This window comes from Apodemus sylvaticus, chromosome 8, assembly GCF_947179515.1.
Source record: "Apodemus sylvaticus chromosome 8, mApoSyl1.1, whole genome shotgun sequence".
NCBI classification, from domain to species: domain Eukaryota; kingdom Metazoa; phylum Chordata; class Mammalia; order Rodentia; family Muridae; genus Apodemus; species Apodemus sylvaticus.
The window spans coordinates 39,606,427-39,631,909 of NC_067479.1; positions in this window are offsets into that span (position 1 = coordinate 39,606,427).

Below are 25,483 nucleotides of genomic sequence, written 5' to 3' on the forward strand. Positions count from 1 at the left end.
TCTTAATTGAGATGTAGAAACTGAAGGTAAAAACCATCCAATGAATCACTAATATCACACTACCAAGGATGGAGTAGTCAGTCTTATTGATGGACATTGTTGGGTAATAGAAAGTTTCTCTGGCTTTCTAGAGTCTAGCTTGAAAGTATAAGGGTTCAAAATTATGATAGGCTAGCTTGTCCAGTGTGATTCTCATCTCCCTTCTTCTGGTTTTGTTGTTTGCCTCATTGTATTTCTCCTCTACCCTCTACAAATTTGTGAATTTCAGTGATTGACAGGCAAGGTCAGTACACAAAATGTCTGCAGACATTAAAAGTTCAAGTCGAAGTTTTATCCTCAGTTTGATCCTCACACCATATCCCTTGTATGCTTTGGCTCAGAGCTCTTTCTCAAGCTACCTCAGTCCTGCACCCACACTGGCTCCAGCCAATGAAGAAGCAGGAGAATGAAGCATGGGCAATTTCTTCTCTCACCCCAGAGACTCTCAGGAAGGGAAGCACACAGTGTTGACAGAAAGTTAGATGTATAGGTAAAGCCACAGAACTGGGAACACAGAAGGAAGCCTTTGCATTTATGCTCAGTTGAATTTCAGAAAGGCTAACAAGGCAACACATGAGGAAGAGCATTCTATCACTTGCTGAGACAACTAGAACCTCTCCACATGGAAAGGTCTGAAATGGGACCAACCACCAGCTCACTTCATGTACAAGAATTAACTAAAATGGATCGTAGGCCCAGGTGGAAACGCCAAACATAAAAATACACATACAAAGTTAGATATAAAACAGACTGTGAAATTCCTTGTTGATGTTGTTTGTTTGTTTGTTTGTTTGTTTTCAAGACAGGGTCTCACTTTGTAGCTCTGGCTGTCCTGAATCTCAATATGCAAACCAAACTAGCTTAAAACTCACAAAGATCTGCCTGCCCCTGGCTACCTCTTCCTCTGCCTCTGCCTCTGCCTATGTGCTAGGATTAAAAGTGTGCACACTACTATGCCTAGCTGATACGAAAGTCTTAACTTAGGAAAAAATTGCTTGTTTTCTAGGTTTTACATTTCATATAAACAAGTGGTTTATCTTTTCTAAGAATTATTTTTAATATTTGAAAATAGGAAAATGAATTTACTTTTCAACAAGTAATTTCTTATACATGAAACAAGCAATAGAAAAAGTAAATAGCTTCTGGTTCCTGTCTGTGCCTGGAACGGACCCTGTGCCACCACTCTCCATACACAAACTTCTGGGAGAGAGCTGGTTTCACCTGTGAGCACCAGTGAGTGGTAAGACCACCACTTATGCTTAAATTCCTGGCCCAAGAGCAATCCTTCCAAAGCCAACAGGACACAGGATCCAAGGAACAGCCTGGGATAGGATCCTTCTGATTACCATCTGCACCTCAGACCTGACCCTGTGCCACAGTGCCCTGAGCTGATCCCATGTCACAGTGCTCCATTCCCAAATACCACCAGGATAAAACTGGTCTCCCAGGAGTACTGACACACTTGTGAACACAGGTAAAACCACCATTTCTGTTCTGAGGGACCCGCCCAGAGCCTTCACAACACAGAAACGGAGGAACAGCCTAGAACAGGATCCTTCCGGTTTCCATCTGCACCCAGAACGGACCCTGTGCCACAGCTTTCCATATCCAAATACCTCCTGGAGAGAGCTAGTCTTCTTAGGAGTACTGACAGGCTTTCAGGAGGGACAAGTCACAGTCGAAAACAGCAAGATCAACTAACATCAGAGATAACCAGATGGTGAGAGGGAACGACAAGAACATAAATAAGCAATAGAAACCAAGGCTACTTGGTATCATTAGAACCCAGTTCTTCTACCACAGTGAGCCCTGGATATCCCAACATAACAGAACAGCAAGATTCTGGTTTAAAATCGCATCTCATGGTGATGCTAGAGGACTTTAAAAGGGATATAAATAACTCCCTTAAAGAAATACAGAACATAGGTAAACAAGTAGAAGCCCTTAAAGAGGAAACACAAAAATCCCTTAAAGAATTTCAGGGAAAAAAACAACCAAACAGGTGAAGGAATTAAATAAAACCATCCAGAATCTAAAATTGGACATAGAAACAATAAAGAAATCACAATGGGAGACAGCCCTGGAGATAGAAAACCTAGGAAAGAGATCATGAACCATAGACACAAGCATCACCAACAGAATACAAGAGATAGAAGAGAGACTCTCAGGTGCAGAAGATACCATAGAAAACATGCCATAACAGTAAAAGAAAATTCAAAAAGCAAAAGATTCCTAACAGAAAACACCCAAGGAATCCAGAACATAATGAGAACATGAAACCTAACAATAATAGGGATAGAAGAGTGTGAAGACTCCCAACTTAAAGGGCCAGTAAATATCTTCAACAAAATTATAGAAGAATCTAACCTAAAGAAAGAGATGCCCACGAATATACAAGAAGCCTACAGAACTCCAAATATATTGGATCAGAAAAGAAATTCCTCGGTCACATAATAGTAAAAACACCAAATGCACAAAACAAAGAAAGAGTATTAGCAGTAAGGAAAAGGTCAAGTAACATATAAAGGCAGACCCACCGGAATTACACCAGGCCGGGCAGTGGTGGTGCACTCCTTTAATCCCAGCACTTGGGAGGCAGAGGCAGGCGGATTTCTGAGTTCAAGGCCAGAATGGTCTACAGAGTGAGTTCCAGGACAGCCAGAGCTATACGGAGAAACCCTGTCTTGAAAAACAAAACAAAAGCCGGGTGGTGGTGGCGCATGCCTGTAATCCCAGCACTTTGGGAAGCAGAGGCAGGCGGATTTCTGAGTTCGAGGCCAGCCTGGTCTCTAGAGTGAGTTCCAGGACAGCCAGGGCTACACAGAGAAATCCTGTCTTGAAAAATACCAAAAAACCACACACACACACACACACACACACACACACACACACACACACACAAGAAAAAAGAAAAACAAAACAAAAACAAAAAAACAGAATTACACCAGACTTCTCACCTGAGACTATAAAAGCTAGAAAATCCTGGGCAGATGTCATACAGATCCTAAGAGAACACAAATGCCAGCTCAGGCTACTATACCCAGCAAAACTCTCAATTACCATATATGGAGAAACCAAGAAATTCCATGACAAAACCAAATTTACACAGTATCTTTCCACAAATCCAGCTCTACAAAGGATAATAGATGAAAAATACCAAAACAGGGAAACTACATCCTAGAAAAAGCAAGAAAGTAATCTTCTTTCAACAAACCCAAAAGAAGATAACCACATAAAAATAACATTAAAAATAACAGGAAGCAATAATCAATATTTCTTAATATCTCTTAACATCAATTGACTCAATTATCCAATAAAAAGACATAGACTGGCAGACTGGATACATAAACAGGACCCAGCATTTTGCTGCATACAGGAAACACACCTCAGTGTCAAAGACAGAAACTATCTCAAAGTAAAGGGCTAGAAAACAATTTTCCAAGCAAATGGACCCAAGAAATAAGCTGGAGTAGCCATTCTAATATTGAATAAAACTAACTTTCAACCAAAAGTTATAAAAACGGATAAGGAAGGACACTTCATACTCATCAAAGGAAAAATCTACCAAAAAGAACTCTGAATTCTGAACATCTATGCTCCTAATGTATGGGCACCCACATTCATAAAAGAAACGTTACTAAAGCTTAAAGCACACATTGCACCTCACACAATAGTAATGGGAGACTTCAACACCCCACTCTCAACAATATAAAGGGTTTCTCTGTGTAGCCCTGGCTGTCCTGGAACTCACTCAGTAGACCAAGCTGGCCTCGAACTCAGAAATCCACCTGCCTCTGCCTCCCAGAGTGCTGGGATTACAGGCATGTGCCACCACCGCCCGGCTTGAATGGGATAATTTTTAAGGGTGTATATTATGATATGAATTATAGCCCAATAAAGTTGTGGGTTTTTTGTTTTGTTTTTTGTTTTGTTTTTGTTTTTGTTTTTGTTTTTGACTTCTCCTTTGGCCTTACTGGGGATTAAATCCAGGGCTTCATCCATATGAGGTAAGTGCTCTACTGCTGATTTGCATTTTGATTCAAACTACTTTCTTTAAAAAAAAATATGTATTTTTATTTTAGGTATGTGGGTGCTTTGCCTGCATCTATGCCTGTGAACTGTGCACACACATGGCACCCACAAAGGCCAGAAAGTATCGAATCCCCTGAAACTGGCATTTCGGACAGTTGTGAGCTGCAACACGCTCTCTGAGAACTGAACCCAGGTACTCTGGAAGAGTGCTCTCAATCACTGAGCTATCTCTCTAGCTCCTGTTTTCTTTTTAGTGATGCTCATTATTTATACTCATAATACTTGGTCAAGAAATTCCCAGGATTCTAAGTTACTCCAACAAAACAGGGACACCCAGTCACTCCAGCTGTCTGAAAGGAAAGTGGAGAAACACTTGGTGCACGGTATTAACAAGCGCCCAGTCTTAGCCAAAGATCATGAGTATCAGGGAAGCTTAGTTATTGTACTACACCCTCCTGGATACTACTACTACTACTACTATTATTATTGGCTCAGTAGTGAGCATGTGACAATCAGATCAATCAGCATTTTGGTGGTTAGTACACACTGCAAGCAAGGATGTTGTGATTACTGAACAGGAGGGTAAGGGTCTAAAACCCACACTTTGAGCCTTGGAGGAGACACCCTACATCCATCTGTGAGCACTCAACCCAAAGATTTTCAAGATGCAGAAGAATTCTTATTAACAATTAATTAGGAATGAAGTGGAACTGAAATCATATAATTCATTACTCAGCTGATGTTGTACATATTTCTGGAGAAATATGTTGTTGTCTGTTTCTGGATTCTCTTTCCCATACATTTTCTCAATGCTTAAATGGAATGATTGCCTTGCCAACCTTTCATGTCCACATTTTCTACAATCTGAGCTTCTGCCTAATGTCCCCAGAGTTAGAGCTCTGTAATAGGGCTCATTATTTTTCTATGTTATGACTGGTATAAGTGGCTTCTAAGATGGCTCATAATGACCCCTACCTGTTCATATGTGTGTGTTATTCTCTCTTCTTAAAAATGTGGTCTAAACTTCATATCCAGTGGGAGCAAGCCAATACTCCCAGTGATATGTCACTTCTAAGATTAGGTTATCAAAACCTGATTATTGATTAGCTCTCCACTTAATAGATATTAGTTGTGGTACTGTGTGCTATCTTATCAAGAGGCCATTTTGTAAGCAACTAAGAGTAGTCCCAGTCCAATAAAGCCACTAAGCCAGTGATCATGGAGTGAATAGGGCTCACTAGATGGTCCTGGAAATTTCTTCAGTCCAGTTGTCACCTTGTTTGAGCTGGGTGAGGGCTTGAATGAAAAGACCTAATTAAGCTATTCCCAGACTCCTAACACAACACAAACAGATATATATTATTGTTCTAACTTCTTAATATTAAGTACTTTGTTATAGAACAATTGATAACTAGGGCAAAATCCTGGCACAATGTCTTATTTGGTCTGGGTAGGGAATCATTATATATAACTTTGGACTTAGGTAAATTTCTCATAAAAAAACTAACCATCCTTCTTCTTTCCAGCTCTAAATAAAGCATACTCATTTCTGTTCTCTGCCTTTAGACGTGTCCTTTCTCTAGCCTTAACCTTAGAGGTTTTCCCAAAGGGATTCAAAGTTTCTTCTCTGGACTAGAGTGCAGCTTTCATAAAAACACACTTCCTTCCTGCTGGTCACTCCAGCACTTCTCAGTTTGCAACGAGCATGCTATTAATCATTCATTGCCTTGCTATCATTTAAGAAAGTTCCGGGGCTGGATAAGAATCAAGAGAGTGGCCAGGCAGTGGTGGTGCACGCCTTTAACCCCAGCACTTGGGAGACAGAGGCAGGTGGATTTCTGAGTTCGAGGCCAGCCTGGTCTACAGAGTGAGTTCCAGGACAGCCAGGGCTACACAGAGAAACCCTGTCTCCAAAAACAAAAACAAACAAGAATCAAGAGAGTAGCATTCAACCTACAAGAAGGGCTTACATGGTCATTTCATATGAGGAGCTGATGGCTTCAAACCAGCCTAAGATCATGACTGCTAATTTAATTCATGACTGCTAATTTTATTGATGACACTAGTTTCAGTCATATGATAGCCCATGCATCTCCATAGCATCTCCATAGCTGCTTAACATGTATCTCTTCATGCTGTCCCCAATATGGCTTTGTCTATTCTGAGGCCAGTAAAACCAGTAGAGCCCCACTTGCTGGGCTCTCGAGTGACTGGCATATGGTTCTCTCTATGAAAACACTCATTTCTAATTTTTCCATCTGTTAAACTTTTGTTCATATAGCACACAGAATTTCTGAAGAAGTCAAGGCTCCTCTTCACCTCATCCTCCCTCTCCAAACTCATCCCCCAAATATAGGCATGTTCCCCCAATTTCTTGATTTTTAAAACATGTTATTAATCACTATCAGGTGAAAGGATATTTTTCCTATAGTCAAATAAGAAGGTCCACATTGAATCCATTTGCACACCTGCCAAGTGATTCTTTATCTTAGAGTCTTCCACCGAAGCCTTAATCCATTGGGACTTGAGATATGTGGTCTATTCAGGGTGGAAGTCAGGTGAAGGACAAGGCTGAAGGAGGAAAAAAAAAAGCCCCTGGGAGACCTATTTGCTCCAGGCAGCTTGGCTTGCATATTCCCCAAGGTCTGTCCTCATTAAGTCATTTCAACTGCTTTAGGACGTCTATATACATTTCTCTGCAGTTCTTTGAAAAGAAATGCAAGACTCTTGGTTTTAAATGGATTTGCTAATCCAGGAGTTTCTCTATCATCCAGTCTGGCAAGCCTCATCCCCTTAGGAAGTTGTGCTTAGCTCCACGTCTAAATAGATCCCCTTCTCTGGATTCATATAAGATTGTATTTGCATCTGATGGCACACATTAAGCATTAGGCTTTTCTGATGCATGTGTTTCTCCATCACCCAGGGTGCTTCTCGAAGCTTATCTCTGCTCCAGCACCTAGGACAGTCCTTTTTCTGAAGAGTTCCTCAGCATCTGTCTGTTGCTTTGCTCTGGTTCTGTTCATATTGTATTTTTTTTGTCCTAAAGTCTCTCTATGTAGGCCAGCTAGTATGGAACTGTCTGTGTAGTTCAAGTTTCGTTGAAACATCCTTCCTTTACCTTTCAAGTACTAGAACTATACCTGTATACCACCAAGCCTGATTTGACAAATATTTCCTTATTTATTTATTTATTTATTTATTTATTTATTTATTTATTTGTTTGTTTGTTTGTTTATTTATTTATTTGGTTTTTCAAGACAGGGTTTCTCTGTATAGCCCTGGCTCTCCTGGAACTCACTCTGTAGACCAGACTGGCCTCAAACTCAGAAATCCACCTGCCCCTGCCTCCCAAGTATGGGATTAAAGGCATGCACCACCACTACCACCACCACCACCCCGGCAAATATTTCCTTTATTAATAATTATTCCACAAAGCCCTACTTTTTATTCACTTACTGTCAGATGATGGCTGTGATCATATTTTATCTTGACTTGTTCTGTAATGTTATTTTTCATTCATTCATTCACTCACTGTTCTCCCTTTAAGAACCAAACCCTGTCCATGTTGATATCAGTTCCTTCTATCTTAGACCTCTTTCCAATGGTCTTACTGGCCCCTTCATCTCCAGGTAACTCTGTTCTGCTTCAAAACTGAATGAGAAGATAATTAATGAACGTACCAAATTTTTAGCTAAGAATTTACAAAGAGTGTTGTACCAGACAATTTGTCACCTTGATACAACTTAGTGTCACCTTGATACAACTTAGTGTTACCTTGAAGGAGAGAACTTTACTTGAAGAATTGCCTCAATCAGATTGTGGCCAGGTCTATGAAAGATTGTCTTGACTAATGATTGATACGAGAGGCCCCAGCTCACTCTGGGCAGTGCCATCTCTAGGCAAATGGGCCTGGACTTCTAAGAAAGCTAGCTGAACACAAACATTTGAGATTGAGTCAGAGAATAAGACAGTAAGAATAAGACACTAAGAGGTATTATCTATGGTTTCTGCTTCAGTACCTGCTTGAGATCCTGCCCCATCTACACTCAATGTTGGAGTGTAACCTGTAAACCTTTTTCTCCCTGGTTGACATCACAGCAACAGAAAGCAAGCTAAAACAACTGTGAAATATTCAGACTTGGGATGGAGTTTCTAGATAAACTCAGGAAAACATCATAAATAACTCCACCAAGAGCTATGCTAGCTGGATCTTTAGGATTCTTCTTCTGAAGCAAACTTTCCCACACAGAGACAAAATCCCCCAGGGATTGTACACACTCAGCAGACTGTGGTTCTTCGTGGGACCTCATGCAATAATAGTTCCTGCCAGCAACTGGGTTCCTCCTATCATTTTGTCCCACCAGCCGTGCTTCCCGGAGGGTGATCCTACCTCCTGCCCTTCTTTGATTAGCAGTATATAAAATCTACCTAGTACCCCAAATACAGCAAAGAGTTCACAGTGCATTTCTCTAGCACAATCTATTTATCTCCTGGAATTTTACCCCCCCAACATACCCCACCCCCATCTAATAGACATTCCCATTTCATCCTGGGCCTACCTGAAACCCTCTCTGTGGTTCCCCACACCAACCTGGGGACTCGTTCTTTGCATTTTGTCCCGAATACCTAATTCCACCTCTAGGCTAGTTTCAATAAGAAAACCAAGCGATTTTCCCATTTTGAAATTTCCTATATATTTTTATTTCAAGTGACATGTTTATGGAGTTAGATGGGGAAGAAGGGTTTTCTAGAACAGCAAATGCACCTGCCTCCCGTATGCCTTCAAGTCTTGGCACGTGACCTCTATCACCGAGCACAGCCATCAATAAATGTGTCTAGCTTTCAAAATTTGTGGTTAAAAACATATTCCCCCTTCATATCCTGTTTCAGATATAGTTTCTACTATGAAATTCCTGCCCTGTAAATCCTGCCCTATGAATTTTATGTCCTGTAAATTCCTCTACATCTACCTATCAGCCACTCTTCTTAGCACGAAGCACTCCCTTTGTTCCCAGTGTTTGTTGTTGAGCTGGGCTGCATCTGCCAAGCCTTCAGTGTGTTGGCCTGGCCTTCTGAGCCTGATTCCTTCTCCTCCAGCTGATCCTGCCTTATTTACCACTGACACTCTTCTTTGGAGAAAGGCCTATGAACAGCCTAGAACAACAGTGCTTTTTATTTCCTGTGTGTGTGTGTGTGTGTGTGTGTGTGTGTGCTGAGCCCGAGGCAGTATTTTCTCATCAATGTGCACACTAGGAAGCAGATTAATCAAAAAGATCTTAAGCAGGCACTGTTTGTTTTGCATGAACAAACAGCGATTGCTCTTTGTTTAAATTTAATAGTTAAAAATGAACAGTTCTCGTGATGATTACCACATATTTATATTGGCACGTTACCTTTTAAGTTCTAGAAGAACAGCAGTGTAACTCAATTGAGTCATATTTATCAAGTCACAGGTTAAGTACTACTGCCTTTGAAAATTGGAGAAGACTGTCAATGTACTGTGGTGGTTTGACTGGGAAATGCCCCCCATGGGCTCTTGTATTTGAACACTGGGTCCCCAGCTGGTGGCTCTGTTTGGGGGAAGTTATAAAACCTTTAGGAGCTAGAGCCTTGCATGAGGAAATACATCACTAGGGGTGGGGAGGGGCGGTATATAGCCTTGCCCCACTTCCTGTTGTGCCTCTCAGTTTCCTGTGTGGTATGCCATCTCTTCGAAGGCGGCTGTCCCTGTGGACTTTTAAGCCGAGTTAAGCCTTTCTCCTTTAAGTTGCCTTCATCCAGGCATTACATCACAGGAGCAGAAAAGCAACTAGAACACAAACTAAGAAGATGCTCTAAGCGGTAGCCATGCAAGAACATAACTTCATTTGGGGGCGGGGCAAGGGTGGTAAAGAAACAGATGAGAAGAACAATAAAGTCAAAGGAAATATGTATGGTGAAGCAACATAGAATATAATTTGTTCATTATCCTCTCTCTGTTTCTTGCTGTCTATCTCTCTGTCTCTGCCACTCTTTTTCTCCTGTGTGTGTGCTCATGTCCGTGTGTGCATGCTGATACACATGTATGCACATACACGTGCATGTCAGAGGCTGACATTAATAATGGTCTTCCATACTTCCCAATTCACCGAGGCTGGCTAGCCAGGGAGTTCCAGGGATTTGTCTGTCTTTACTTCCCCCATGCTGAGATTACAGACGTCCATTCCTGTACCTGATATTTGTATAGGGTTGCCTGGCCTTTCAATTAAGGTCCTCATGTGTGTATGGCGAGTCCTTTATGCAGGGCCATCTCCTCAGCCCTCATCACTCACGGCTGCTCTCGTGTTTGCACATGCTCATATTGGTCAAGGAAGCAATGTAGCACATTACCATAGAAGACACTACAGCCCAACCCAAACTCCACAAGCTTCAGACTGCAACACTAATCCGGCTGGAGCTCACACTGTACAGTGTGAGTGAAAAATGTCAACGGTGGCATTTTGATAAAAATAACAACACTAATCTGGTGGCTTATTAAGTGAATGTGTCGCTGATTTCTGAAGGCTGCTTAATTGTAATCCTCTGTCTAACTACCACACAAACAAGGCTTCCTTCTTCGTTGTGACAATCTATTTTCACCTCTCTTTAAAATGTGTCTTCTGAGTGCATGGCATGCAGGTATTTTAATTAAAAACTCATCTCTGCAGAAGCTTCCAGCCTGCTTCCAGTAAATAATTCCAAATAGAAATGTTTGAAAAGAGACCAAGTTAGGAATTAGAAGCAATTACCCATTTGGAATTGGAAATTGAGTTAAATGCAGCATGTTTATAAAAATGTGTCCATAGTTATTTTTAACTTTAGAAACTCAAGATAATTCAAATTAAAGAATCAGAAAACTTTTATAGGTTCCAAACTTTTCTTCACCATGCTAAGACAGAGACTAGGTAACTGAGCCCACAAAATGGATGGGAGATAACACACAAACCCCCCCAACTTGAGATTAATATTCTTTTCTGTAACCTCAATGTTACAGTGGTAAATAACATCGATTAGGCTTCATTGTATTTTAATAATTCAATTTTCTAAATGAAATTAAGATATCAATATTTTAACCAGTCAAACCATTGACTTTGTGTAAATATATTTTGTGTTTAGAGCATGTTTAATATTCAAGATGTTCTTTCCACAGACCTGACTTCAGTTCCTACAATGGCTCAAGCTTGAGGGGGATAGAACATAAACTTTCAATATTTGCATATTTCTGCTAAACAAGAATTCAAAACAATAGCTGCACTGAGCTTTTAATATTAAAATATGACTCAAATTGTAGAGATATACACTAATTCAACACATATTTGTTCTCAGATAAGCAAAATGCTTCATCTATTGTTCCTAGAATCATCTTTGCTGTTGTTGTATTAGATTATATTGCTAATTCCATTGTATTAGAAAATGCTTTTCAATACTTCAATATTTTTGAGAATTTGGAATCAGTGACACAATTAAAAACAGCAGCATCCTTCACACAACACTATATCACATAAGCTGTTTCCAGCTCCAAGCAATAAAAATCTTGAATTTATCTTACTAAATAAATAAATCTATTAACTGACAGAATAAAAACTTTTGTTTCTTAGATTGTTTTCTCTCACTCACATCCTCGGGGCATTCATCTGAGCCATAGCCTCAAGTACCCACTTCCTGTAATTTCCCCACTTCAGCATCCCAAGGGCTAGGCTAGCCTTATCTAACACTGCTGCCACCAGCATCTCATGAAACCATGTGAGAAATTCCATAAGTAATTCATAAACCATTCTAAGCTGCAAGATAAAATTTCACACTGTTCTATCCAGCACAAAAATCACCCATGTATCACATATCTACATAGGCATGTATATTACCTAACTCATTACTGTGAATAACCTAGATACCAGGTCAACATCCAGGGCCAGCAGTAGTTAAGTTCAAGTAATCGTCATGATAATGACCTAATGCTATAGTCACAGTGTACCCACTGGGACATAGCTGTTCCTTCATATCACTTCACCACATAGGCACAGGCAGTGAGACAGTTAAGGTAGTACAATGAGAGTGGAGCAAGGGCAAAGGAGAATGGTGTGGGGAGAGGAGAGGAGAGGAAAAGAGAGGAGAGGAGAGGGGAGGAGAGCAGAGGGGAGGGGAGGAGAGGGGAAGGGAGGAGAGGGGAGAGGAGGAGAGAGGAGGGGAGGGTAGAGGAAAGAAGGGGAGGGGAGGGGAGAAGAAAGAAGGGGAGGGGAGGGGAGAGGAAAGAAGGGGAGGGGAGGGGAGAGGAAAGAACGGGAGGGGAGGGGAGAGGAAAGAAGGGGAGGGTAGGGGAGAGGAAAGAAGGGAAGGGGAGAAAGGGGAGGAGAAGGGAGGAGAGCAGAGGAGAGGGGAGGGGAGAGGAAAGGGAGGAGAGGGGAGGGGAGAGGAAGGGGAAGGGAGGTGGAGGGGGAAAGGAGGGGGAAGGGAGGGGAGGACAATAGAGGGGAGGGGAGGAAGAACATCATATGTTTACTGTACAATATTGTTATAGTTGTTCTGTTTTATTTTGGTTAATCTCTACATGTCTAATATATAAGTTAAATTTCATCCTAGATAATGGTGTATCAAAAAAACTCTGTACGCACACATATTTAAGAGATATATGTGCATCTCAGCAAATGGCATCTTCAGTTTCCAAGAGGCATAGGGGTCTTGTAAGTGTCCCCCATATTTATATCCAATGCTAGAGATATCAGTGTATCTAATCACTCTCGACTAAGAATGAGGAAACTTTCCTGGAAGTCTCTAATACATTTCTCACACCTTACTGGTCAGAATCGGACTTCATATTCATTGGCATGAGAGCATCATATTACTCGATCAGACATGCCTTTGAATCAGGTTAAGTTCTCCAAAAAAGTATTAGAGTTAGTGTGCTTTCTGTCCTTCTGGCTACTACTTCTGACTCCTCCATGCCCTTCTCCTCTTTTTTCTATGTCATGGTTACCTGAGCCTTGGTCCTATGTCCTCTTTAAGCTTCCTTTCATCAATGCAATAGTTACCCTTTAATAAATAAAAGAATACACACCTCAGGTAAAATAAGACAGTCTAGGGGATGTATATGTTCTGTCTTCCAAGCGCCACATTCACAGATCCAATTTTGCTCCACATAAACATTCAAGTTCTGTTCCTTTCCTTTTCTTCCCTCTGGTACAGTGGTTCTTCCTCTTCCACATGCATCAGAACCACTCAGAAGACTTGGTAAAAGACCAGATGCTTATTGCTAAGTGGTACCATCAGAGTTTCTGGTCCAGCAGGTGTGGGTGAGGGCGCACACGTCTACATTTCGAACATGCTTCTGTGTGAGGCTAGGTTGCTACTGATCCAGGACAATGGAAGCAAATGTCCTACAGGGCTTGTTTATTCCTCAAATGTGTGACCAAGGCTGAGTCAGTGCCACAAAGAAAGTGCAGCCAGTGGGAAATGGGAAGACAGAGGGAAAGAAGAGGAGGCCACACAGGAATTGTCCAAACCCTTCTGAGGCACTGATCTGAAAGAGAGACCCCTGAAAGTATAAGGCAGTTGGGAGTTACTTGGCTGCACTCTAGGACTATAAAATAGGAGAGGAGTGAGCGAAAGGCTTTATCCCTCTCCAACTTTCTTCTGCCAATTATTCAAAAGAGCTATTCTCTGTCTTAGGTTTTCTTCAATAATTACTGAGTTCTTTTTACTCCGGTTCTTCACACTCCTCTCTTGGTCCACGGCTGATTCATTTTCATTCTTTGGTGCCAATTTAAATGTCACCTCAGTGGAGAAGTCATTACAAAAACTCTTTGCCTTGAGCACACACCAGTCTGCTTCATAGCTTTTTGTTTATTTCCTGTTTTGTCAGACATCACAGTGAATACGCTTTTTAAGTTGGATAGCTGTCTCTGTCACTGGGAGCCAGCACCATCAGGGCAGGGACCACACTCCTTTTTCATGAGCGCATTACTCATCTGGGAGACAGTTTCTGCTCGTAACTGGAAGCTCATTTCCCTTCCTTTATTTATTGCTAGTGAAATCCCAGTTTCACTGGGTGTTGAGAGACTGTTCATCTGAGGGAGGACAGGACTGTGTTCTAAAGGCAAGCGTATAACAAGAAATCTGGAGAAAACTGAGAGCTTTGTTCATTGGTAATCAAGAGAAGATGAAGAGAAACTCTGGCCCTGCCTTCTTCTTGGGGTGTGGGTCTTTAGTGTTGTCTGGAGTTGCCTCTGTCTTGTCATTGCCATGGAGTCAAGGTCAGGAGAAGGGCAGGGACAGCTTTGCTGAGAACTGAAATAACGGACATGATATTCTCACTTGGCTGTGGTCCACCTACCAATGGTTAAAAAGATAACAGGGACACACGGTATGGTGATGGGGCAGGCAAGCTTGTGGGACAGTACCCTGTGATGCCTTTTTGCTCTGGGAGTATTCAAGCCTCAGGAACTGGAAGCTGGTAGCTGGCACCCTAGTTTCTTCAGCTGCACCAACTAAGTACACACACACTCCTTCCAAATAACACACCTAGCAACCCTGAACTCAACCCCCTCCAACATCAGGGTTCATGTATTTCTATCTTTGAACACTAGTATGAATTTCCCAGCCCCTATTAGCAGCCACATTTAGGTGGTTGCTTTTAAAATATATTCTCAGTGTATCTGGGTCTGAAGAGCCAATCTAGCCCAAACTAGTTTTGGCTTAATACTACTGTATTATGCAGTAAGGTAATACTGTGCCCTCTAACATCCTTTTAAACAATCTTCTATCTACATGAGCATATAATTAAAGTCAGATGCCTTATGAAAAGAAGCATGCTTGTGAGAGTGATGATTATATAATTATCTAACAAGAAAAATAGAGAACCACCCAAAATTATGTCCCCTAGAAATCAGGGACCTTCTATTTAGATCTCCTTCTTCCTTTAGATTCCATAAAAAGAGATCCCCCCTCCCCCTGTAGTCTGGAGCCCTTGAGTATCTTCACTCCCGTGTCCCACTACCAATCATGATAGTGTGTCCACTCTTTAATCTGTACTCCAAATAACATTTTCTTGCTTCCTTTCAAATCTATGTAAGACCCATTTTTAATTCTTTGAATAGGAGGCCAAAGAATCTGGAAACACATGGCCCAGACCCTGACTAATGGTAACAATTAAGCTACTTTGTGTTAAAGTACAGGATAGAATCAATAGCATTGTGACTTAGCAGGCTGCTTGATATATACAAACCATATATGTTCAATTACTTTATTTGTTGTTTTATAAAATACAAGAATAAGTACTGAGACAAAACAAGGATGGCTGTGGCATATATCCAGGTAATTTAATCAACCACCACAACAAAACCTTCCCAACTCCATAATTTTGTTCCTTGGAGTTAAATTTGGGAGATGGGAAAGAGAGATGGAGGAGTTGGACGTAGAAACAGAACCTATCACAGTGACTATCACTATGAGCCACGTTGCACGAACACAAATCCTTCATTCATTTAATTAAAAATATGATGAGGGGCAGCACATTTTAAAGTACAAGAGTTGAATCTGAGTTTAAGGAAAGTCACTAATTCTGTCTTGACTTAAGTCTGGTTGGTTGGGGCTGGAGAGATGGCTCAGTGGTTAAGAGTGCTCTGACTGTTCTTCCAGAGGTCCTGAGTTCAATTCCCAGCAACCACATGGTGGCTCACAAAGTCTGTAATGAAATCTGACGCCCTCTTCTGGTATATCTGAAGACAGCTACAGTATACTCATATAAGTAAAATAAATAAATAAAATTAAAACAAACAAACAAAAAGCCTAGTTGGTCATCTTTAAAATCGGGAACTCACAGCTTTTGGGTTAGTGTGATGGAGAGGAGGAGATAACACCCGTAAATTGGTCATTGCACATATGTTCTCCATTATTACACACTTGGTAAATAGTCTTGTGATAGCTGTGAGGAAGAAATAGATAAGAAATACATAGAAATGTGGGTCTTTTTATGTGTAACTTTAAACAATTTTATTTAAAATTGAAAACAAAGACTATGTGTTGTTTCAAGACAATGCTCTAAAATTTCACAACTACATTATGTAGCTATGCATATTTTTAAAGATTATCTTTAATCTTTTTTTTTTTTAACAGTCCAGTCGTTATCCCCCTCTCAGTCTACACTCTAACAGTTCCTCATCCCCTTTCTCTTACCCGGAATCCAAGAGGATGCCCCCACTCCACTCCCTCTCTACCAGGCCTCCCCACTCCATGAGGCCTCAAATCGCTAAAAGGTTTAAGTGCATCCTCTCCCACTGAGGCAGACCAGGCAGTCCTCTGCTGTGTATGTGTCAGGGGCCTCAAATCAGCTCGTGTATGCTGCCTGTTTGGTGGCTCAGTGTCTGGGAGACCTCAGGAGTCCAGGTTAGTTGAGGCTGCTGGTCTTCCTGTGGGATCCTCCTCCTCCTCAGCTTCTTCCAGCTTTTCCCCAGTCCAGCCATAGGGCTCCCTGGCTCTGCCCTTTGGTTGGGTGCTAGTATCTGCAGCTGACTCAGCTTCTTGTTGAGCCTTTGGGAGGACAGTCATTCTAGGCTCCTGCCTCTAAGTACGCCATAGCATCAGTAATAGTGTCAGGCCTTGGAGCCTTCCCTTAAGCTGAATCCCAGTCATTGGATCTCCTTTCTCTCAGTCTCTTCTCCATTTATATCCCTGCAGTTCTTCTAGACAATTCTGGGTAAAACTTTTTTTGTGGGATGGCAACCCGATCCCTCCACTTGATTCCCTGTCTTTCTACTGGAGGTGGACTCTACAAGTTCCTTCTTGAAATGTGGGTCTTTCTATAACTAAAATACCCAAGAACTTTTGAATCCTACTACAAACAACATTTGGAACATGAAGGATTGAGAGGTTTTTTTTTTTTTTTTTTGGATTTTTGGATTTTTGGATTTGTTTTTTTTCGAGACAGGGTTTATCTGTATAGCCCTGGCTGTCCTGGAACTCACTCTGTAGACCAGCCAGGCTGGCCTCGAACTCAAAAATCTGCCTGCCTCTGCCTCCCAGAGTGCTGGGATTATAGGCGTGCGCCACCACCGCCCGGCTAAGAGGTGTTTCTATTATGGAGGACCAGTAGAAGACATTGGATCTAAACCATGAAGGGAAGCCAGGGTTCAGCATGTAGAAACGTAGCACAGAGAAGGGTGGGTGACATCTGGGAGATGAAGGAAAGAGAATTGCTTTACTAGCAATAAATCATGGGGAAGAAGAGCAATGACTCTAGTAACAGGCACCACTGCCCAGGGAATTTATGGGGAAAGTTATCTGTTGGTAATGGAGGATGGGAAGTCTAAGATCAAAATTCTGACAGTTCTGGAGCTTGGAGACTCTTCAATCTCTTCTTCTAAGAAGGAACCTTGAGTACCGACTGCCCCTTTCAATTGGATTTCCTTAAAGGGCACACGAGGAAAAAAGGAGCAGTTGTTTACTTCTACCTGTTTTCTAATTCAACCTGTCCCTTTTATCAGGGGACTTGATACTATCACATGGAAAATTCCGTTTCAATCCATGAGTTTCACATTCTGATCCCAGCAAATTGAAAGCACATGACATATTTGATGTGTCATATGAGTGTTTGATGTCTGAGGGAAGAATCAAAAAGTATAGACTTACAGAATAAGGAGGTGGAATTAGAAAATGGACTGGCCACACTGTGGAGAAGGCTCAGTAGCTTATGCAGGACGTTAGAACATTGATACAAGCAAGAAGAGTCTGTGGAAGTGTTTGTTTTGAAGCAGAGCAGGAAAGTCAGATGGGAAAAGCGCAGTGGGCAGATTATCTGTCTTCCCAAGACCTGCTCCTTTGGTTGGTATGGCTTTCATTGCCATGAGCACTTACCAGCTCCAACAAAGCAAATACCAGCGGTTGCAAAGATCTGTGAAAGAAGCCTGCCGTGTAGTTCAGGAAGGAAGGGTTTATTTTTAAAAGATGAAGATATGCAAGGAGACATTCTCCTTACTACTTCCTTCCCTATCTCATTTCCCTTACGGAACTAACTGAACTTACTGAACAGTGAATACCATCGTGTAAAGATGTGTCTTTAGGAGCTTCAGCAGCCATCTTGGCTCTGTGAGGAGAGCTCCCACTAACACACTCAGAATGCCTTAGAGGAATGCTCAAAAACTTGGGATGACTGATGATGTTATGGACCAGTTCAATCAATGTTGGGTGTTCTTCCTCCAAGCTATCTAATTAGATAAATAAACAGCAGATATTTTATAGTTTGAGCTACTGGTTAGTTTTTCTGTTACTTGTAACCACAACTTTCCAGCTGGAGCTGGCATGGGGTTGTAAGCAAATTCATGAAGGATCAATGTCAATGGATTCATGAAACTAAAGTCCAGGGATAAACAACTATTGAGCAGTTGTTGTACACTCATTACTTCCTGTATGCAGGAAGTTGCCCACCTAGTGCTCACAAAATTCCACGAACACTGTCATTATCCTTATTTGTCCAAAAAATGGAACCAAATCATAAGTAATAAATGTAACTGAAGCATAGGTAATATATTTATCTGGTGGACATGAAGACTCTTAAGTAGCAACATGCTTAACTATACTGTCTGGTTCTTTAGTGTGTGTTTGCCTAAACATTAGTATCCATTTGATTTACACACAGAACTATATTACATCTGTAAAATCTAAAACTCTATAAGGAAGATCCCATAGAAACAGCCATATTACAGCTACACAAACTGAAAAAGAAAGTTTAATAACTTAAAGCCATGTGACTACCAAGGGATGTATCAAGAAGTCAAGGCCAGTTATACCTGACCCCAAAGTTCAATGCTGATGTCAAGCTCCCAATAACAAGATTGTTTCAAACGCAAGGTAACAAGACAAGGGGACTCTTACAAATGTAGAAGGGAATTTATGTGAGGTGGATTGTGCAGTTAGTTAAAAATTCCAGCTAGATTTTATGTAAGGATAAAGGGTAAAGGATAATTCTACCCTTTCAAAGCTAAGTTAAAACACAAGAATATTATTAAAAAGAAAAAAAGAAAAAGTGGTTGTATTGTAGTGTGTACATTCCTGTGATTCTAGCTCTCTGGAGGCTGAGCAGATTGGAGAGCCAGTCTTGGGTACAGAAGACCTTGTTTCAGACCTGTATATATATGTGTGTGTGTGTGTGTGTGTGTGTGTGTGTGTGTGTATGTGTGTGTATATATATATATATATATATATATATATATATATATATATATATATATATATATCTTATCTATCTATCAGACAGACAGACAGATGATGGACACAATCTAAAAATGAATATTTTTAGATATATCTTTGAAATACTTCAAAGTCATCATGAGTTATCCATGAGTTAGCATTATCCATGAGTTTATCCATGAGTTAGCATTGACATCCTTCCGCACAAAGCAGGAATTATGATGACATCTGACTAAAGCCCAGTTTCTAAAACCATGGTCTGAGAAGAAGGACAAGAAGCCGCTTCTACTTAATCCTTTTGCAGTTTAAGGTCCTTGGAACGATTCTCTAAGTAAAACCACATGATAGCCCACCATGCCTCCAGACAGGATAAGAATTGCTGCCCTTCCCCTTGTGCCTCTCTGGTTGTCTCGGTGTTCTCCCGTATAGGACATGAAGAGCCATGTGTTTAAGCACTTGGCATACTGAACTGCTTTGGGATGAGCCCTGTGATGTGTACGCCGAGTCTAGATGGCTGGTTCTTATTCCTCCGTCTCGAGCCCTCAGCTCCAGTCCTCAGTCACTTTGTTCTCTCCTCTTTCAGCATGGACCGCAAGGCAGAAGATTTTCCTTCATTTCTCTACTCACTGGAGAAGCTGAACTCTAGTTCAAAGCCTTGGTTGATACTCCTTTTTCCATTTCCACCCGGTGCTCCATCTGCAGTCTCCAGGAACTCAACTTAATTCACTGTATAAATTTCCATTAAGAATGATTAGGTGCCGGGCTGAAAGCGTAAGGTCTAGGAAAAGAGGTGCGATGTAAACTGTATGGTGCATAGACAGCCCGTGTCTTATTAGAAAGTGCAGATGCACATACAGGACTCGAGATGGACTTGCGAGTCTGAACTTCTAAAGACTCTAGCATAAGCTTCATGCTGCCAGTCCTAGGATGCCAGTTTGAGCAGAAATCGAAGAAGATGGCATTCTAAGTAATTAGTATAATGAACTGGGACAGGTGCTACAATAAAATCATGACACTCAAGTGGGTTGAGGCAGGCAGATAAAGAGCTGAAAGCCAGACTGGGTTATAATAAATACTTGGTTTTAACAATACAAAACGACGAGGACAGCTGGGCGTGGTGGTTCACACCTGTAATCCCAGCACTTGGGAGGCAGAGGCAGGTGGATTTCTGAGTTCAAGGCCAGCCTGGTCTACAGAGTGAGTTCCAGGACAGCCAGACTACACAGAGAAACCCTGTTTCAAAAAACCAAAAACCAAAAACCAAAATAACCCCCCCCAAAAAACCAAAAAAAACCCAACCCCCACCCCCCCAAAAACAAACAACAACAACAAGACGAGGACCTTAGTGAAAAGGAAGTCTCACAAATCTCTGTTATTTGCCAATTCCAAGACACCTCTCCCAAGGCTCTTTTGGCCCATTTTAGACTTCTGGTCCTGTTCTAAATATCTATCAAGTCCTTTCTTAAAAACTTACCAGGCACCCACAGAAGCTAATGTGGACAAAAACACCTGTCTGCTCTGCCACGCCCTCTTTGCCTCGTACTTCTTTTGTTTCACTTAAGTCCCACAGAATTCCCTTTCTGTTGTCTGATAATTCATTCTCGGTCTTCAGAAAGTTCATGTTTCCAGACACACAGACCTGAATCTTATGTTCTCATCATTATGAATACTGGAGGTACATAACCCTTTACATGTAAACATATGCAGCTATACGCCAACTCTGTATATGTAATCACAGCCAACACTATGGGAAACCTAATATATGCCAAACACTATAGTCTCATAAGAGTTCATAGTTTATAGAGTTTATAGACATGGCTGTCACCACCTCTGTAGATTATCAAAGATACACAACATAGAATCTGACTGCCAGGCAATGCTGCAGCCGGGATTTTAATGTAGACTTAGGTCTTCCAGGAACTGTGCCTATTAAGATGAATACGGTGAGGCCACTGTGTGTGTGTGTGTGTGTGTGTGTGTGTTTGTGTGCGTGACTCTCAGGCCACAAGGGAAACTTCCTCAGAATGTGAAAAGAGTCGGGCATTTTCTGCCTGTGAGAGAAAAGATACCAGAAGGGGACCTTGAGCCTAACAGCCGTGCTTTCAAACCTTACTGGGCTGTGCCTGTGACTTACTTCCCTCAAGGGTCTCTTAAGCTCTTAATTTCAGCTCAGCCTTATTTTGATGAGAGATTCTTGTCTATTTGATGCCTTCGATTCCGAGCAAGTCTCTCAGTCAAGTGTCTCGAAATGCAAATACAAATTTTGGTTTTATAAAATCATCTGGGTTTAGCAGTAAATCTGATCTCAGTGGAGAATTGTATCATATCGGGTTCCTTTTATGCTGTCACTATAATTGAATTGCCTTTTCACCAAAAGGATTATTTTGAAGTCATAAAAAACTTCTTAAAAAAAATAAATGACAATGAAAGCCCAAAGGACATTCAATATGAAACCAAATTATTATGGCATTAAAGGATCTAAGTTAAATCCATGAAGGCAAGAAAATTCAAAGCAAGGTTTTAGGAGTAAGATTCCTCCAGTCACATGTCTCACTGTGAGAGCAGGACGCCTCCTTAAACATATAGGGAGTGGAGGCAATTAAATTATTTAGCTGAGAACAACTCCCATGGGGTCTTGCATCAGCCAAGTAACTCCAACTATTGTTAATAAGAGCGGTCGCGAGAGCATGATAGATCCCTTCATCATTCTTTGTTTGAAATTTTTCTTTGTGCTTGGCATTTTCTTCAGTATAGTTCCTGGGAGCTATCTTCCGCCCATCCAAATAATACCACGGAAAATGAGAGTTCATTTCAAGCGTTGTAGCTGTCACTCTGTGTCACCTGTCTGCCTCCTAGCCACCGTGTGACTGCTTCCCAGATCCTGTTTCAGGTGGTCCATTCTAACAAAACGGTCTTTCTTCCAGCTTCCCATTTGGCCCTATGAGACCTCAAACGTGAGCGCACGTCTCCATGCCTCTTGATGCCAGCTTGATGCATAAGTGTTTTCAGCATACTTGTGTAAGCAAGAGATGGGGGACAGTTGTCGCGTGGCGGCTGGTTCCTGTCTCATTACATTCGCTCGGGGCTTGAACTCATTTGTAGTAGGCGTCATGTCAATCCTGAATACGAATGCTTTCTGTATCTTCCTATAGCGAGGTCAGAAATCCAAGAGTTATTTCCATTAATAAGTTTCTGTAACTTATAATTACTCCTTTAACCCCTCGAGATTCTCTCTCTATAGCCACTGGAGGGTATCTCTGCCTCATATAGTGCTGATGGGTTGATGCAGGTATTAAAGTGTTTAACCAGGGTTGAAGACACCTCCTTCTTTTTCCTATTGTGTGTATCCATCGATGCAGCCTTTCAAGTCAGAGCATAAGACCACTTTTTTCCTCCTTTTGCTGTAGAATTTAAATGTTCTGATGTTTGATAATGTGGCTTGTGCAGTTTCAATTCAGTGTGTTAACCTGTCCTGTCTAGCTATTATCCATGCTGAAGAAGCATCTTGGAGGGTAGCAAGCCCATTAGATTCTGTCTTTTAAAATTAAGTCTATCCACATTAACAGAAATATGCTGATCAATCTTTGTTATGCCCAGCTGTAAGCTCTGCACCCTTTCCTCGCAGCATTTTTAGTGTGTTCAAAGGAGGTAACGTTCTGCAGTTTTACCTTTTGTCACAAGATGGCACTATAGGTTTCCACATTTAATAACAAGCAGGGAAATCCAATAGCATTCTCAAATTTATAGTTTAAATTACATAAATTGTAGTTGAATATTAAAGGGAATATAATAGCATAGAACTATACAATGATCTAATTTCTTTAAGACATTTTAACTCCCTTTTAAAAAGTAATAAGTGAAAATCAGAATGAAGTTGGGAAATGCTGGTTGTATTATTTCTCCTTTGTTTTTAATATGTATTAAATCAGAAAAACCTTTTCTCCCTTAGAGTAACATGACATGGTATTTCTACTCCATGCAGACATGCCAGGCTTCTGTTTGGCATTTATTTTCTTGATTTAGTTTTTTGAATAATTAATAACTACTACTAATAAAGATATGCCTGGAGAAGCCTGGAGAGCAAACAATTCTTTGTTGCTAATATAGAAAAAAGTCTGAATTTTTTGACTGGGGGAAAAAATCATAGCAATGAGCTCAAGCTCAAGAACATGGTTTTGTAGAGAGCAGACATTTTTCAAAAACAGATATGGGTGACAGAAATGATAAAGGCATGAAGAGGGAGAACAAGGGGATGCACAATTCCTGAAATCCTCCTATGGCCAGACACGGAGACATCGTTTCAAGTAGCGTTATGGAATAAAAAGCGTAATCATTAATTCTTATTGAGTCTTTGTGTTAAACATGACGCTAGACTCTTCTCAGGGAGGACCTCTCCTAGTTCTCAAAGCAAGTTCTGTGTGGAGTCTCCGCTGTGATCGCCCCCAGTGCGTGGGAGAAACAGATGCTGGGCAGTACCATTCACCCTGCGTTCGTGCCTTCAGTGGCTATGGCAGACCCACTACACGATGTGAACAGTTCCGTGTTAGACTCTGGATCCAAGCTGCCAAGACCAAAGCCCAAGACTCCATCACGAAATGATAGAACTGGAAAGAATCGACTTCCGAGATAAACCTAACAGGCAATTACATAGTAGAAAGGGAGAGATGTCACTACAAGAATGAGTAAGCAAATCGACGTGGCACCAAAGCCAGCTTTAGTCTTGTGCTCTTTGTGCTTTCCATGGGGTTTATTTAAAGCTTTTTTTTTTTTAAATCTAAGATTCAGTGCAGGCAAAAGATGATGTATCCTTTAATTATGCAGCAGTGCCATAGACATTTCTTAAACACCTCGTCTAAACCAGAGTTTTTTGTTTTGCTTTTGTTTTTGTTTTTTTTTTAAAGAAATGCGTTTACCGTAAAGGCAGGGAAGGCTGGAGAGATTTCCAGTTCAGATGACAAGTGGGACAGGGAAGCAAACAAGCTCTCTGTCCCTCCATCAAGGAGGCATCCAACCCTCACCAGAACATTTTAAATTATGTTGATGGTATGTAGCCAAATTCAACATTAGAAAACTCTCCAGGTTACACAGATAAGGAAGTCTCTAAGTAAAAGGGGATTATAGCTCCAGTGCCCGGGAGGACCACGTCATAATCAGGTCTTTAACAGCTGCAGAGATAAAACTCAAGGGGCAGAGCTTCTTCCCAGTGAGGGCCTGACTTGCAGCCTCCAGTAAGAATTTTGGATTTCCCTCTAGGAAGCCAATGAATCTAAACAGACCAAAGATGGGCCTCGGCCTGGAAGTGTGGGCAGAAGAGTCTGCATAAAGAGTCAAATGCTCAGGGGAAAAGAATGAGATTTTCACTCCTCCAATGACACAGGCATCAAACGGGGCTATGGCTCAGTGGATACGGTGCCTGCTGCGTAAGAACAGAGCCAGAGTTCAGATCCACAGAGAGTACACACATGCTAGGTGGGCTTGGCAGTCCATCTGTAGAGTCCAACTCTAGAAGGCGGAGGCAGGGGCTCTCTGGAGCAAGCTGGGTAGGTAGCCTAGGCATACCGTTGGAACCCATAGTCCTTATTATATGCTAAGACAATCAACCAATCAACCAAACAAAAAAGGAAACCTGATAGATAGTTGGTGTACAAACCCCTTAAAGACTTTTAAAAACACCCAGGGGAGGGTCCCCTTTAGGGGGCCAGGTTATAGTTGATGGACTCAGAAGCAAAAACTATTGAGATTTAGTGCCAAGTAAGGGGACAAACAAAAAGGAGACTTTATGACTGTGGTAATAGAGTCAGCTGTACATTGAGTCTTGGTAAAGATGCTCAGGGAGCTAGTATGTCTTTTAATGCAGTGGTCAGGACAATTTGCAAACCATAGAAAGTAAACAAGAAGGTCAATAGGAAAATAAAACGCTAAACAGATTTGCCAAATAATAGCTTGGATACAGAAAAAAATGGAATAGTAACCCTTGGAAATAACTCAGGATGCAACACAAAGAAATAAGAAAACATGAAAGAGAGGCAGAAAAGGAAATAAAGAGGCTTGCTTGGATGTCTTCAGCTTTTAGGGTTGTCTTCAAAATGGCCTACAGCTTTCCAGAAATATGTAAAGACAACAGGCCTTAAGCTAAAGAAGTCTTCCTTGTCACTGCACAGGATCTAAAAATAAAGGTTGCTTAAGACACATCGTGACATTGCTGGGTAACGTCATC